The sequence below is a fragment of the Melanaphis sacchari genome, unplaced genomic scaffold (assembly GCF_002803265.2).
Source record: "Melanaphis sacchari strain LSU unplaced genomic scaffold, SCAv2.0 Contig1_pilon_pilon, whole genome shotgun sequence".
Taxonomy (NCBI): Eukaryota; Metazoa; Arthropoda; class Insecta; order Hemiptera; family Aphididae; genus Melanaphis; species Melanaphis sacchari.
In genome coordinates this window covers 7,580,735-7,597,333 of record NW_020270976.1, presented here as the reverse complement: position 1 = coordinate 7,597,333, position 16,599 = coordinate 7,580,735, and the positions used below count along the sequence as shown (strand labels likewise).

The window sequence follows — 16,599 nt, the reverse complement described above, 5'->3', positions numbered from 1 at the left end:
TTATAATTATTTCGTCATTATTATCATTGTCGCTATTTATATGTATATTATACAAATGCGAGCACTTCGATGTTTATCTATACGTATATCATAACATTGTATCATACGGCTAGCGTACGGAGGACATAACGAATAAATTAACAAGCGCGCGACGTCGTTTAAAATTTTACCGAACACGAAATCCGATCTCTGCAGCGACGGCGAATGAGTACCTATAACGAAGTATAGGTAATGGAGATAAATCGGTAAAAAAAAAAATAAAAAAAAAAAATTAAACACAATCACTTATCATAACGTCTTATAACGTATACATTATATTATTATTATTATTATTATTAGGTATAATATTATTGCCGTGTATGCGTGTGTTTACCGTCTTTTTTATATGCATTCTCCGCGCGGCCCGAACGCTGTCGACCGCCGCGCACGCACACTTACACACCAAACAAGCGTTTATGTACACTGCAGGCGTATACCAAGAATGTGTCCCCAAGTCCGGTAGCCTACAGCCTGTCACCCGCGCGCGCATGTACACCTATATTGTTTAATATTTATTATCTTGTTCCAAGTTTGACCGGTGTGCGCATAAACACGCGTTTTACACACGCACACAGCAGCGCCGGTTGGGCCGTCGTCGTCGGAACCTGTACGATCGTCGTGTGTGATGTGCAACTGCACGTCCGACGGGTAAGTGGCGGGGAGAGGGACTTTTCGGATGAATGAAATTTCCATATTATACGAGTACGCGCACATCATACTATTATGATAATAAATGTACACACACACACACATAAACTCTCACACGTATAATATGTATGTATGTTGTATATGATATGATATGACATATTATATGTGCTCGAAATGAATGGGGAAAACTGTTTATAGTATAATACACAATATATATAGGTATATATATTGTGATCATGTAGTACCTAACCAATATTTAATCCGCGTAATTTTTTTAGGGAGGGGCTTACTTTTTTTTAATAGGTCATGCATTTCAGTAATATCAATTATCACATTATTACTATTATTTATTACGATGCTTTTGAACTTCGGTACAATTGACGTTTGATACGTTATACAATTTATAAGATTAAATTTAAATATTTTGATTAAAAATATTATTTATTTTATACAAATAAAACCTATAATTTATTATTATATCAATCTAATTGCAACGATTCTTTTTCTTATACATGCAAATCGGATTAAATTTTTCGATGTACCTACTTCTGAGGTGGATCTTCTTCGCCTTCGATACTTATTTTTATACAATACCTCAATGTGTCTTGTCTCCGATTTGGCAAATATGCTATTGGAACATTAATAAAAACGAATTATAATATTTTATTGAACACGATTTGATTGTTACTAAATATTTCGATGTAAAATGTGTGAACGGTATGTGTATTTATTGATAATAATAATAATAAAAGATAATAAAATCGTAACAAATAATGTTTATTTAATAAGAGTATTTTTTTGACAATTGTTTGTAAAGGGGCAAATTAAATTAAAGATAGGACATCCCCCCTCTAGAGTATACCTCGTTTAAACACTAATAGTAGCAGTCTGTCCATTAAAATATGTACGTCCACGCACGTTATAATAACCATATAACATGATATTATCGATCTAAACGATTTAAAGTATAATATGCCATTTAACTGTTTTAATAGCATGATACACCGATGTTTTGTTTAGTAAAGCGATATTTACAGTATAGCGTGTAGCCAGAGAGGTCTTTTTCTGTCTGGCGTTTATTCGGTTCCAGAAACATCAAACGAAACGACGACAACGGTGATTGCGAGTGAGATCTCATTTTCGGTCACATTTTTTAGACAAGTACTTAACTTCTTTCAATTTCGAACGATCTGAAAACGTTGAAAGGATAATTTCTCGAAAACGGATACTTTAATATTTATAATCTGGATCATAGTTAACAATGTTCAATGTTGAATTTTGGTGTTGCTTTGTTGCCTGTATACCCTAAAAAAATATATATTTATATTTTATAAGATCGCAAAAAAAAAAAAAAATTAACAATAATTCCGCGGTTATAGATTACCTTGCAGGCCCTCTATCTTATCTATCCGCATTACACGTATGGCTACGCCACCGATAATAACAATAATAAAACATTACGTGTCCCGCGTGTTGAATGGCTCGCGCGTCGTATAATATGTAATAGTCGGACTGGCAGTGCAGTACACTTACGTACTTACATATAATATACACGCCGCGCTTGTTATCGACACGGCGACGTGTGCGGCGGCGACGACACGCGTTTATTGCGGATCCGTCACGCGACGGATTTTCGTAGCGATTTTCTCTCTCTCTGTCCATCTATCTCGCTATTTCTCTCTCTATTTTCCCGTCCGTCGCATCGTGTATCGGATAATAATACGAATATACGCGTACCGTATCGTGCAACTTGGGCATATTTGTACTGTGGGCACATATATTATATACGGTACGATGTGTTTCCTATACATTATACGTACATTATAATAATATTCTGATCGACGCACGACCCGCGCCCGTCGCGACCGTCTTGCAGTCCTGAAAGTTTTTCGCTAATTAAACACACAACGTTTGCGATCGCATAAACATATTATTATACGTATGGCACCATGTAGGCACACAAACGGCGTGTAGGTGCCCCATAGGGGGGCGCGGGTGATAAGGTAATGAGGTCCGGCGCGCACGAACGAAATCGCTGCGGTGGTGGTCGTGGCGGACGTATATTATACGATTCGTTTTTTATTCCCCTCTGTCGTCGGCCAAAAGCCCCTCTCGACCACCCCCTTCCTACCCCACCATAGATATATACATATGGTATGTGCGTACATTAATGCAGCAGTTATATATATATATGCGCACGCACGTTCTCAATTCCGTATAATAAACGGTCATTTTCTTAATTAAACTCAATATAATAGATATATATATGTAATGTGTGTGTGTGTATAATGAAACGTGCATTAGGGTCGTTGATCCGAAACTATTGCTGAAGCTTCACGGGTGTATATATCAACGAATGCTGCTGCTGCTGCTGTATAATACATATACTTAACTATATAGGTATATATATACATAATACTACGTATACGCGTATTACGAGTATATTGTGCTCGGATTTGTTGCCGTTTTCGATCCGATCTTCTGTTATACATCATTTTATGTTCATACCTGCTATATTATACATGTATATTATGTGTGCGCGCATTATTCTATAATACGGGCATAGGGTCCTAAAAAACAAAATCGAATATTGCCCGTGAGAACGCATATGTTGTACGCGCGCGCGTGTGTGTTTAGAGAAATAAGCGTTTCAAAACTTTGATTAATATATTATATCGTTACAGCCGACCCACCCAAACTGACGCCTGAAATAAGAACGGACAATTTGTTAGAGATTGAATTTGTATGTATAATATACGCGCGTGCACGAGCAATTAATCAAAATATGAAACTTGATTATTTTGAATCGAGAGACAAGGCTGAAGAAAAAACACGGTGGTATGGTAATGATCGTCCGAGATCCAATAAAAAACGTATATAATAATAATGATAATAATAATATGTGGTGTATTAAAACGAAATCGTTTGTACCGACGCTCTGTTCGCTCTGAAATAAATAATATGTAAAAATAATAAAATGCATGATTAATAAATGACGTCAAAGATGGCATTAGTAATAATAATAACAGCACGGCTTTAAAATACGTTATGCAATAGATATAACATTTTATATATACGTATATATACACACATATAATTTTAGTGTATAATTACTAAATCGAGTAGGTATTTAAAATTAGGCAGTCGTTAAAGTCTCGAAATACTATTGTACATACGTTTACGTAAATAGCAGGTAATGACATGAAATACAAAAATAATTAAACTGCAGCGTGCGAAACATATTATAGACCTCTCTGCGGTTAATACGTTTAGTGAAACTAATTATAATTATGTTGCTGTACGGAACAAATGGTCGATTCTCGTTATTCTTATCCGTGGTAGGTACTAGGTACCTCTATATGTGTATCGTCACGCGGAGACATGACTTGTTTTTCCGAAAGACTGTAAACACAATCATGTAACAGTCTGTGTGTTTACACAGATGTAATACAATCGATTATAAATCTTTGGACACGCGATGTGAATATTAACGACGTATATACATCATACGTGACTGATTTAATATTATATTATGTATAAAGTCGAAATATAGTATAATTTAATCTAATATTATGATGTTGGTCATAGCACTAATAGACGAAAGCCAGAGTTCACAGCGCATTGTTTCAAACGTTGTAAGTTATAAGTTATAACAATACTTTCCAAACCAAAATTATAGGTAAAGAAATAAGCTGTATCATACACATAATCAATACTGTGTAAAATATGATGATAACGACTATCAAGACAATAAATGTTAATCGCAGGTAAGTGGCTGTTACATATCTACAAAAATTCGCAGTGAATGCAATAAAAAACGTGACTCGGTGGAAACATTAAAATATATTTTAGCGCGCCATGATGTTTTAGTTTATTGCCTATGATACACGAAGATTAAAAATTTGACTACTATTTTAGTTTTAAACATCTAGCTCTTGTAGTCAACGTACACGTACATGTCTGCGATTCCACTATATAATTTATTGTTTTAGTAACGCAGTAGCAGCAGCAGCTAAAATAATTATTTGATTTTGTCTGCACCGCATCCGAAATGAAACGTCGTAAAGCGGTAGATCCGATATAGGTAATAATGTAACACATCGTATTATTAAAGTTGGAAAATAAACAATCCTGGCTGCAACTGATCCGGCCCTGGGGACGTGTCTGTGTTATACACTGTAAACTGTAATATATATGTGTACACGAACACGGAACAAGTGATGTCCGACCATTTGAGTTGCAGTTCATTTAATTCAGCCGAATATTGTAAAAATGTAGAATAAAAAGTATTGCTAGTTACCATAGGTACTTGTTTCGTAATCTACGACGGAAATTATAGTTGTCCAAGGAAGTTAAGATATAATTTTCGACTTGCAGCCACCGCACGGCAAACATATTAAATTCAACCGCCACTCCTGCCGTATACGGTAATATTATTATTAGGTAGTACTTTTGCTTATTATAATATTATATTATTCTCGTTTTCCCGGACATAAAATAACTCGCAGTGACGGAACGGGCTGATATACAACACGTCACTCTACTCTTCATTGCATGCCAAGCCATTGCATTTCCCAGTTTTTCTGCGCTAGTGTTATATTATATACACCGCGCGTGTGTTGTAAAGTGACGAATAATATCCTTAACCTAACGGTCCTGACGCGATTACCGTCGGTCGTTAACCGCCCGCTTAATATAGCGTCATCGTCAAGTCTCCGGCTCAACGGTGGGATATGGTTTATTATTTTATTAACGTACGCGGTTCTAATGGGATTTCGTTTTGTATACAATTATATAATGTTATATAAAATCATTATGACGGCGGTGTGTGTTGTACGTCGAGAGCTCATTGTTTTCGACCAGAATTCATATTATCGGCCGCGGTGCAGCGGTGAGCGATGTGTATGCGCGCGCGCGTGCAGTATATACGTAGATACGTCATAAGGCCACAGACCTTTCTGAAGCGGAGACCGTCCCGCGATGTGCACTGCCGCGCAGTACTCGTACAAAAAGAGTTCATGACCGGACAGCGAGTGCGAGAATGAAAAAAAAAACTATTTACACTATTATAGACAGGTGGACTTATAATAATATGTAATAATATAATATTTTAAAAAGCCATTTCACCGCCGAATCGACGGTTATATATACATATTGTCTACGACTCCAGATCTATATATGTATATATGTATGAGAGGTGTACCTAATCTGCGCGTATTTATCGTGTACACGTAATTAGATTCTCCTGACGCAGTCGCCGAGTATACGTAAAGAAAAAAAAAAAAATTAAAAAGGGCACACGGCGACGATCGACGACGACGACGACTACACGGCGATCGACGACTTCGACAACTATATGCGACGATGATCATTAATCACCCGAGTGAATTCACATGGCGTGGCGTATATTATTTTGTACACGTTTTGTTGTATTATATTCGACGACGAGGTGTATTATAATACGGTATACAGGTATCTGCCGCCGCCGCGTTGTGAGTGGCATTCTGACAAGCCTCGGACGAGATAAGTATCTATCCGCGCGCGGGCACAATATTATTATATTGTATATTATATCCGTGTGCGGCGCGAGCGTTATCCGCGACCGTTGATTGGTCGACGTCAGGTGTCGGAATGCGGCCGCTGGGTGTGTGACATATTGGCCCCGCGCGGATATCGTATATTATAATACCGCACTGCCGCTGAGCGGTACGATGGACTGTCGGGCGGGGCGGGACGCGTCAGCGGGGCGTCCGCGGGGAGGTGCGGCGGCGGCGGTGGCCCCCCCGCAACGGGGTTTTAGGGGAAAACGCCGAACTCGATTGATGATCGTCGTCCGTCCGTCCGGCCGGCCGGCCGACCGATGCATTTACATAATTGAAGTGGTTTCCTGTTCGTTCATTCGTTCATCGATCGACGTATCGATCAAAATCTGCCGTTGCTATCGAATCATGTACGTATAGTTCATAAACACTAAGAATTATGCAGGTATAGAGGTATAACACTTCATTATTATTATTATTTTTATTATTAGTATTGTTATAATAATATTGTAGCGTTTCACAGCTGCAAAGCGCGAGTAGGAATTAATATTTTAATGTTGATGTGTTTTCAGCACGCTCACGCGCGTGATGACTGTGGTCCGATATTATAACTGTAAATCTATAATATTAGGTATTAAATCGAAAATATCGAATTGACATTATCGTTTTGATCGAGTTTTTTACCGCAGACGATTTCTTCGAATCCCAATGCGAATACATAAATCCTGTACGGGTTGTACGAAATAATAGGTCACGCGTTCTTCATATTATTGTATATACGCGTGCGAGAGAGTGTATGTGTGTGTGTGTGTGTGTGGACTTTGAATGGGAAGGATCGGTCGCTGTAGATAAGACAGACGATACTATTGTATTTTTGAGTTGTTTTTTTTCATGTTAATGTTCAAAAGTCTGAAGAAAATAATAACTTAGGCCTGGCAATAATAAAACGATCCATTACACTAGCTCGCTTGGTATGTATATATATAATAAATACTGATATATATAAATGTGTCTTATATCTTACGGTATAGCAGACGACGACGGAAAATACATGGTAGTTGTTGTCGAGTTGTGTTTTACTTAAAGAGTAATAAAATAATGTATATTACCATAAACAATATTTATGAACAAGAAACGGCCATTACGTCGTCGTAAAACTTCACGATTTTTCCGGCGTGACAATATTCTGGCGTTGTGTGCGCGCAGAAACCCAATTGGGGGGAGGGGGGCAACCGGAAATTTCGAAACGAAAACGGATGTTAGCGTGGTGCAGTTTATTTTCATTACAAATTTACGTAATGTATATGTATAAAATATTATGTACAACCGTTTTATCAAGACGTTTTTATCTGATAAAAAAGATGAAATATGCATATAATATTATTCTTGGAACCAGTACGATATTTTTATATTGACCGAAATATATTATAATTTATAATATAATAATTATTATATTTGAATCTATATAAAAAAAATTACGCTTTAGATAAAATTAAAAACAAATACCATTACTCATTCTTACTTGAGTTTTTAATTAATTTTCTTTTTTATTTATTTATACATATTTTATGCTAGAAGTCATCATATGTATTATATCAATTCCCGCTGTTGCTTTTTATTCCACGTGTATAATGCAAGATTGACAAAAAAAAATAATAATACGAGCTCACTCTGTAGTAGGTACATTTTTTCCCCATTTAAGTATTAAGTGTATTTTTTATAAAATTGTAAATCCTTTCTTTAATTTTTTTTTCTTGCCATGATCTACAGATATCTCATTAAGGATTGGGTTCCATCACTGTCTAACAATGTCAAACAATAAAACAGAAAAAAATAATGATCATAGCTTTGGTTAGTATGGTATAAATTTAAGTTGTTTGCCGCTGTGGAAAAAAATTGAATGAGCCATTATCAGAGTTTATTTCATTTAAACCGGTTACCGTGTTTATTTGGAAATTAATTTTAATTTGTCTACATACCATCCAGAAACACTCGTTTGTATATTAAATATTTAATATTTTAGGTGTGTATTTTTTGATAAAAAACAGATAATCCCAATGATTTTTGGTATTTGAAGTACAACGAAAAAAAAAAAATAAAAAATATTGCTGATCTCAATGTCAACCAGTTTATAAACATTTTATTGTACAATGTATACACAGTAAACCTACTTATATAGTTTAAATATAATATTTAAATGAATAATTATTTTTTACACACTATTTTAAACCGATTACATTACATTGATTACTTCCACGTGTGATAATTAGTTACATCTACGCAAAGAAAACGTATCATACAAATTATTAACTGCAATGACGTAATATGAGATTAAAATCTTTTCGCAGACTTGAAATAATATAATAATTATCAACCTTATGCACAGTTAATATTGGCCACACTTCATGAGAGAATATAATAATAAATTCCTATTCATTTATAAATGATCAATATTAGGCGTGTATTTATATTATGTATAATATGGAAAAAATCGCGGCATTTCTTTACAATATGATATAATATTATATAGTATAGACGATGGCAATAGTTCGGTTTCAATGAAAATATATTCTACAATAATTATAAAAAAATAATATTCCATATACGTACGTATATTATAAGGTACCTATTATTCAATTCAAGACCCCACATTATTAGAGTACAATAGCTTTGATCAAGTGTGCTGATTTGCTCTTAAATACGGCAATCTACATTTTATTACTTAACAAGTCATCCATTGTTCAAGACCTATTTCCTTCGGGCATTTAACAGATCCATATTATTTATATTTTGGAATTCCGTTTCACTATAGGCTAAACGTGAAAGTTTGGTTTGAGATCTATTTAATACATATTATTATATTATTATCATTCAGATATGATATTAATTTTATTTTGCGTCTCATGAAATTATATATATTTATTAATTATAGGTAAAAAATATATTGTGCACAGTACAAATCTATTATTTATATGAATTTAAATCTAATTGAATTTATAAGAAATAATTCATTTTTCGTTTTTGTAAATGTAAATAATATTTAAACATAAGTACTGATTTCCAGTTAATATGCTGCGATAACAGCTCGATATTCTTATAAAAATTATACTTTTTAAAATAGTTTAATAGCATCCAAAAACGTATTAATATCTATCATTTTTAAATGACTGTTACTAATCGAATTATTAACAATGTTTCTACGATTTTAAATTATTAGTAAAAAAAAAATAACATCTAAGAATATAATCGCATCTCGCCTAACATCTATTTTATATTATAATGTATATTAAAAACAATTTTAACGCATAATATAATGTGGACTCACATATTATTATGCTTTTAAAAAAATATATAAACATATACTTAAAATGTATATTTCCATATAATATATTATTATAAAAATCTCCAAAAACTTGAAACGATATTCGATTTGTCTGTATAATTTTAACCCTGTAATTATACTGTAGTCAGACATAACCACGTTTCACCACATATTCAAGATTAATGCAATAATATGAAACACTATAATACAAACAAAATGTTCAACTAATAGACAAATGTTTGATTTGTTAGCTATTTTTCATTTTAATTACATTTTTATAATAATAAAACCTATTGAAATGGGTTATTTAATTTATTATTATTATTATTATTATTATTATTATCGATAAATCAGAACAATTTATACTAGATCGTTTTCGGAATTCAAGAGAGTAAAGTTTATTTTACGGTTATTTTGACGTTTTTACCCAGGAGAGATCACCGTAGAAAGAATTATTATTGTGTCACTAAAACCGCTAGAGCTCATATCACATTCTCACAATCATCGTCCATCACTATCGGACATCTTAGGGTATCCCACTTTTATGAGTGTAATACGTTTGCTCATCCGCGTGCGTAGAATAACACTTTGACTTTTGTATAATAGCGAATGGCTAATACGTACACGTGTCAATAATTTACTGGTTCGGCTGACTTTGGTCTATAGCAATTTATAAATACTGCAAACATATATAATATTATATATTACGATAATGTTATAATATATAATCGTTGTTGATTTCCGAAAACGAATATAATTTAAATTGGAAGTTTTCATATCACTCGTTAGTTGATAATATTAAACACATAATAATATATTATTTGTTGCTAATTAACAGTTTGGATTTATAATTTATCATAAAAAATTTACAGTATAGTTATATTATTTATACATATTATAGAATAAATACAACACAACGCATTTAAAAACATATCTATTTAAAATTTAATATTTGTTTTATCTAATAATTATAACTTTTTATTATACTCTTGTCTCTCAATCAGTGAAAAATATATACTACTATTGCATTCTTTTTTAAAAATTACGTTTTATTAACAAACTGATAATAACTGCTGCAGGTGTTCATGTAAATAATAATGTGGTCCATAAAAAAAAAAAACTAATATCAATTTAAATAAAATATTACATTTTTTTAAATGATAGTTAACATATTAAAAAGATTTGGTTAACAGTAAAACTTTACCCATGAAGTCATGCAAAAAAACAAGGGTAAAAAAACTGCTGTGACTGTTTTAATAGTTATAATGTCATATGTATGATAAGTCATATAATATTTATAACATAACATAGCATTATACAGCATTACTAACACAGTTTTACGATAATGTGTAATAATATACACCTTCAAACCAAAAAGTGCAGTTAATTTGTATAATTTATCAAAAATACAGGTTTTTAAACATGATACTTATAATATAATATATATATAGCTTTATATATTATTTATAATGCTGATACGTCTTATTGGTCGATACCATACAATGGCAGCTAATATAATAGATTGTGTACAATGCATATTTTAGTGTACTTAACGTTTTGGTATGTTTAATAAATTTATCGTTTCAACAAAGTTTTGACGTTTTGGACTTTCTAACAACGTTTCAGCGGGCTAGTTGCTATTCGTTTGTTACCGATTCGATAAAGTTCAATAGGTATGTTAGATGAAATATATATGCCACCGTGTTGGTTTGAACGGGAAACGCAATATATATTTTAATTTACAACTAAAACGATTAAAAATCTATAGCACAATGGATTGGCATGACTATCGCGAGGTATTATTCCAAGTGTACATAATATTATTATTACATAAATTGGTATACAATGCGACCATGTACACCATAATATATACAATACGACCAATGAGGACGACATTATTATAATTTCCATTTAAAAATAATTTTAATAGTTGTATATGCATAATAATTGTATAAACTATGTAACCATGTTTAAATGGTCGGCGATAGAGAAAAAAAAATGATGTTAAAATCTAATTTAAATAATATATTATATTGTAATAGCATAAACATAATTTAATTTAATGACTACGATAAATAACATAGTATTATCGCGATGATCGAAAACGGCCAATCGAATTAAATATTATAATAACATACATACTGCACGCGCGCTGTAATCACTATTTACTTTAGATGCGTTAATCGTATACAAGTGTTGTACTTCAATCTTTTATAATATATCATATTACAACAATCAACGTACTATTTTAATATTACGCGATGTATCCGACTATCTGAGACAAAACGAGTGCAGCGCATAACTCGTTATCATTGATAACCATATGATAATATCAATATAATAATGTATTATTATAATCAACTGTGTTATTTCCACAAGTGTTCGAAAGAACTATAGATACCTAGCTATGGTACTTGTGACACATGACATTATATTATTATTGCTATTTAGGATCACGCATACCTATTATCGTATAGTGTAGCTGTTCTTCCGCGACCGCTGTGTTTTTTTAGAGAAATAGAAACATATTTTGCTCATCATCATCTTCGATTTAATATAACGCCGCCGGAGTGAACAGATTAAAATCAACCACGTATAATTATACTATTAGCTGGTATAATTTTATATTGTATACTACCATGCATCATGCATTATAAGCCTGGTGTGACTCGACATCGTTCGTCCTGCAAATCGCAAAAGAGTGGTGCTATACCTATTGTATTCATCTTACGAGGTCTTAAGATACTACAATAAATTTAAAAAACATTTTCAAAAATCACGAATCCTATACAAAATTGTTTAACAGTGATAATGACAATCAACTATAAATATTTATTTTTTTTTTTCTAACGAATTAATCGACTTACGTTTATGCTTCAACTGCAAGGCTTAAACACATTCTTATATATAATGATTATTTATAATAAAATATTTAAAACCATATTTCCCCTTGACGATTTTGATGTAATTAAATGATATAATCAATAATCTGCATGTAACTCTTTGTTGATCATGTCAAAGAATAAATTGTCGTGTTGAAGGTCCTCCTTAAAAAATAAAAATATGCTATAAATAAAGATATCTAATAATGTGTTTAATTATTTTAGAAAATTATAATGTGAAAAAAAATACTTATAACAGCAGTTTGATAAAATCAGAGATTATATCGGTTAGATAGCATTGACCCAGTTGACCGGAGTCCTTAAAAGTCTAACCTTTAGATTACTGGTGCGTAATTTTGTAGAATCTACAAAAAATAAGTTTCGCTCGTTCGCCAAGTATTTAGATTATTATACAGACGAGTTGTATAAATGATGAATCTGGTCTACACTGCAGCTCTGCCTATGTGGATAGTACGAGACATCGTTTCCGCACGAATGTATACCGTACCTGACGACGACGCGTGTACACGAATAATAATATTATTATCATGAATGCATTTTTAGCGGCAACAAGCTCCATGCAGCACTCGCACAGATTTCGGTACGGCTAAAAAAAATAATGTCGTCGTTAAAGGTGCAATATCGCATAGACTGCATGGTGGAAGTGGTAATGTTTGCTGCGACACAGTCGAACTAACTGATATATTTTCCGGACGGATGACGGACCGTTCACCACAGCAAGTGGAAATAAAAATAACGGAAATAACTAAAAGAAAAAAAAGCGCACGTGGTAGACCGTAGCGGCACGCGTTTCCTCGCGGGACTTGGGTCGACGGCGCTCGTGTATGTGGGTGTGTGTGACGTGTGTGTGTGTGTGTGTGTGTGTGTGTGTGTGTGTGTGCGTGCGTCGGGGCACTCCTATACGGGGCGACCGGAGACGATGGCGACCATAGACGACGACTGCGACCGCGACTGTTCCGCCGCCACCGTCGCACCACCACCTGTTGCGATCACTCGTGTGTTGGGCAGACGGTGACGTCACCGTCTGGGCCGTCGCGTGGCCTTGACCCCGAGAGATGAAAACACACACACACACACGAACGCACAATCTGGACCCTACCCCCGACCACACCACTCACCCCGTGGTATATATATATTATATTTTATTTACCGGCCGGACGGGGCGGCGCCACAGACGAGACACATACAACGACTGCGGCTGCTGACAGTGCGAACGGTATAATATAAAGCCATAATATATTGTAATAACGATATCAAATCGGTGTGTCGCAAATAATAATATTATATAAGAAAAAAAAAAAAAATAATAATAATATTATTTTTTATTTTAGTCGCAAATAGGTACCTACCTGAAAAGTGTTTCAAACAGGGACGCGTCCGATATGACCCTTGATCACGGTGTATAGCTATACGGTTGTATTATCTGTGTGTAATAGCTAATATTTGCGTATTTGAGTAGGCTATGAGTGGATTTCCCCTCTTAGTTCTAGAGTTGGACTTTTGTTTTTTTTTTTTTTTTTTATGTATTTATAATAGTAACTGCGAGAGTGTGTACATACAATTGTCAAATTAGCCTTAAATAAAATAAAAAATAATTATAACTGATTTAAAAAAAAAATAAACGTAAAGGAATGCATACCTTATCAATAGTTGTACCAACAAAGTATAATTACCCTTTTCTTCTTTTTCCTTCCAATAGCCGAGATTAATTTACGCTGTAAAATAATCAATTAAATTGTGTACCTACTCTAATCAATGAATAATGATATGAACATCAACTAACCGAGTGCGTGCACTATAATCCTCAAAATATGTTTTTGATAGTATATTTGATGTATTATTGTACATAAGCTTTAATATTTTTACGACCCTAAGTGGTATTCAAGTTTCATTGTAAGAAATTAACGACTATCTCAGAATTTGGTCACAAAAATGAGTTCTTTTAATCATTGTATGAATAAAATTTGTACATTGGAAAATCTTGCCGAAAGACCTGACTGCCGTGACTAGTTATGGATTTGAATAAATTGTTTCTAAAAATATTAAAATAATACATTTAAAAAAATAAATAAATACGTATTAACTCAACATTATAATACTATCAAAAATGTATTATCCGTCTACTATTCGTAAATTAAAGTAGGTAATAAAATTAAGTAATTTCTAAGTCATTATCTAGTTTAGTTATGATCAAATACACCTTTAAGCCGTGGGAATGTTGTAATAATTATATCACTATTTAATAATATCATGTGTGTGTTAAGATTTTTATATACAATATTAAATATTTAAAAACTTGGTTTCTCGTATTGCGTAATAATGATAATCTAAGATAAAATTTTTAAGACATTTTCCTAATACTTTGCAGTTACACTGCAGTTATGCCAGCAGATATAATATCAATTTATTACTAATAATTATTTATGTATTATTTCCTGATATGCGATAAAAATAAATGTACACTTGCAACATACGTAAAAACGGTTAGTAAATAAATGACCTATTCATAGAATATTTTCCCATTATCATATTATTGGTTATTTTTTCGTTTTAGGTTAAAATTGATTATATTGATTTGTAGTTTATTTTTTAAAACAATTTTCATTTTTAATACAACAAATGTTGAAGGAAAAGAATTTTTTCATACGCAGGTATTACATGTTTGCAAATCTTTAATCCTTGTTGTCATTAACCGGTTGAGTAGGTGAGAATATAATTATTACTTCGAAACTGTATGATGTATAATATTATAATTATTTTCATTTGCGTATATTTTCTCTTATATAATGAATTGTTTATTCTGTAACATTGTAATCATGTCTCGGGCATTAAAAGTAGGTTAAAATAATTACCGGTTAGATTAAATAAGTGGACAGGAAAAATCTCTGTACATTAGTAATAACATAAAATAAAATATTATTTGTGTAAGCCATACGCATAACAATGTTATGAACCCGAAATAGACAGCTCATAACTAGAATATGCCAATATATTTAACGTAAATGTTTATGAAATGAAAAAAAAATATATACTGAAGTCGATTACAATAATTTGCAGGTATAAGACTTGATAAAAAACGTTAGGTTTGTTACATTTTAATACCAACTCTTAAAAGTATTAATTTCATAAATGTTGTGTTTAAGAAGTTTTTTTGAATAAAATTGACCCGAAATTATGGATCATACTTTTTCGATAATCTAAACATTAAAATATGTTAATAGTTACGACGGTACTTTTTAAATTTTTACTATTATTATTGCCATAGGCTAATACTGAACACAAAGATATTATAATTGTATAGTGTAAATATTATAAGTAACTTAAGGTATTACACAATTGAAAAATTACCTTTCTCTGAAATTATAAGTTGAATTTTGCTAACACAGAAATAAGAATATTATTTCATCCTTTTGAAATTAATATTGAATGATTTTTTTGTTAGATAAGTACTAAAAATTATATAGCTATATCTATTATACAACGCTTAAAAATATTTAGATTTATAATAATGCACTAATTTTTCTAACATAAGCTCACTAATAATTGGCATTTTGTTAAAACATTGAAAAGTTTTATCGTCAGAGTTTTCAAAAATATTTAAGAGTCATAATATAATGCTATAAATTTAAAAAGACAATCTGACCATTAATATATATTATAGAATACGAAGATATAATATTATCATAGATCATAGACCGAAGACATTATTACTTGACTTTGTAGACAAATAAATTGGAAACTCGTATAACGATTTAGAAAAATCACAATTATTCAGTACGAAACAAAAACATTTATATTTACTTTTTATGCTTGAAAAATAATAATGATTGAGTTATAGGGCACCATCATAATATAATGGGTTTTAATAAAATCATATATTTTTGAAGTTATATTATATTTTATTGTTTAAAAGTTTCAATTTGTATTCTTTGGGAATAAAGAATTATTGATTTATATGAAATATTTATTTTTGTTTCGTTAGCACTTTTTAGTGGTAATATTTTGTTCAAAATTGTTTTTGTTATTACAGTAGCTAAAAACTCTCGAAAGATAAAATCGTCATTACTAACTTTAATAATTTATCCACGAAAACTTAATTTAAAGCATACATATTAAATTTACTCAGTTTTGTCTTTCAGTTAATTCA

At 32.1% G+C, this 16,599-nt stretch overlaps 1 long non-coding RNA gene across 2 annotated transcripts; it reads right to left on the bottom strand.

The window, feature by feature from the left end:
* Positions 1-1,510: 1,510 nt before the first annotated feature.
* Positions 1,511-13,376, bottom strand: LOC112593244. 2 transcript variants are annotated; one of them, XR_003114591.1, is made up of 4 exons: positions 12,765-13,376; positions 12,417-12,596; positions 12,013-12,233; positions 1,511-1,992 (listed from the first exon to the last, which is right to left on the bottom strand). It is a non-coding gene; the product is annotated as an uncharacterized LOC112593244 (long non-coding RNA). The 2 variants fall into 2 exon arrangements; XR_003114590.1 differs by having other exon boundaries at positions 12,417-13,376.
* Positions 13,377-16,599: the final 3,223 nt, after the last annotated feature.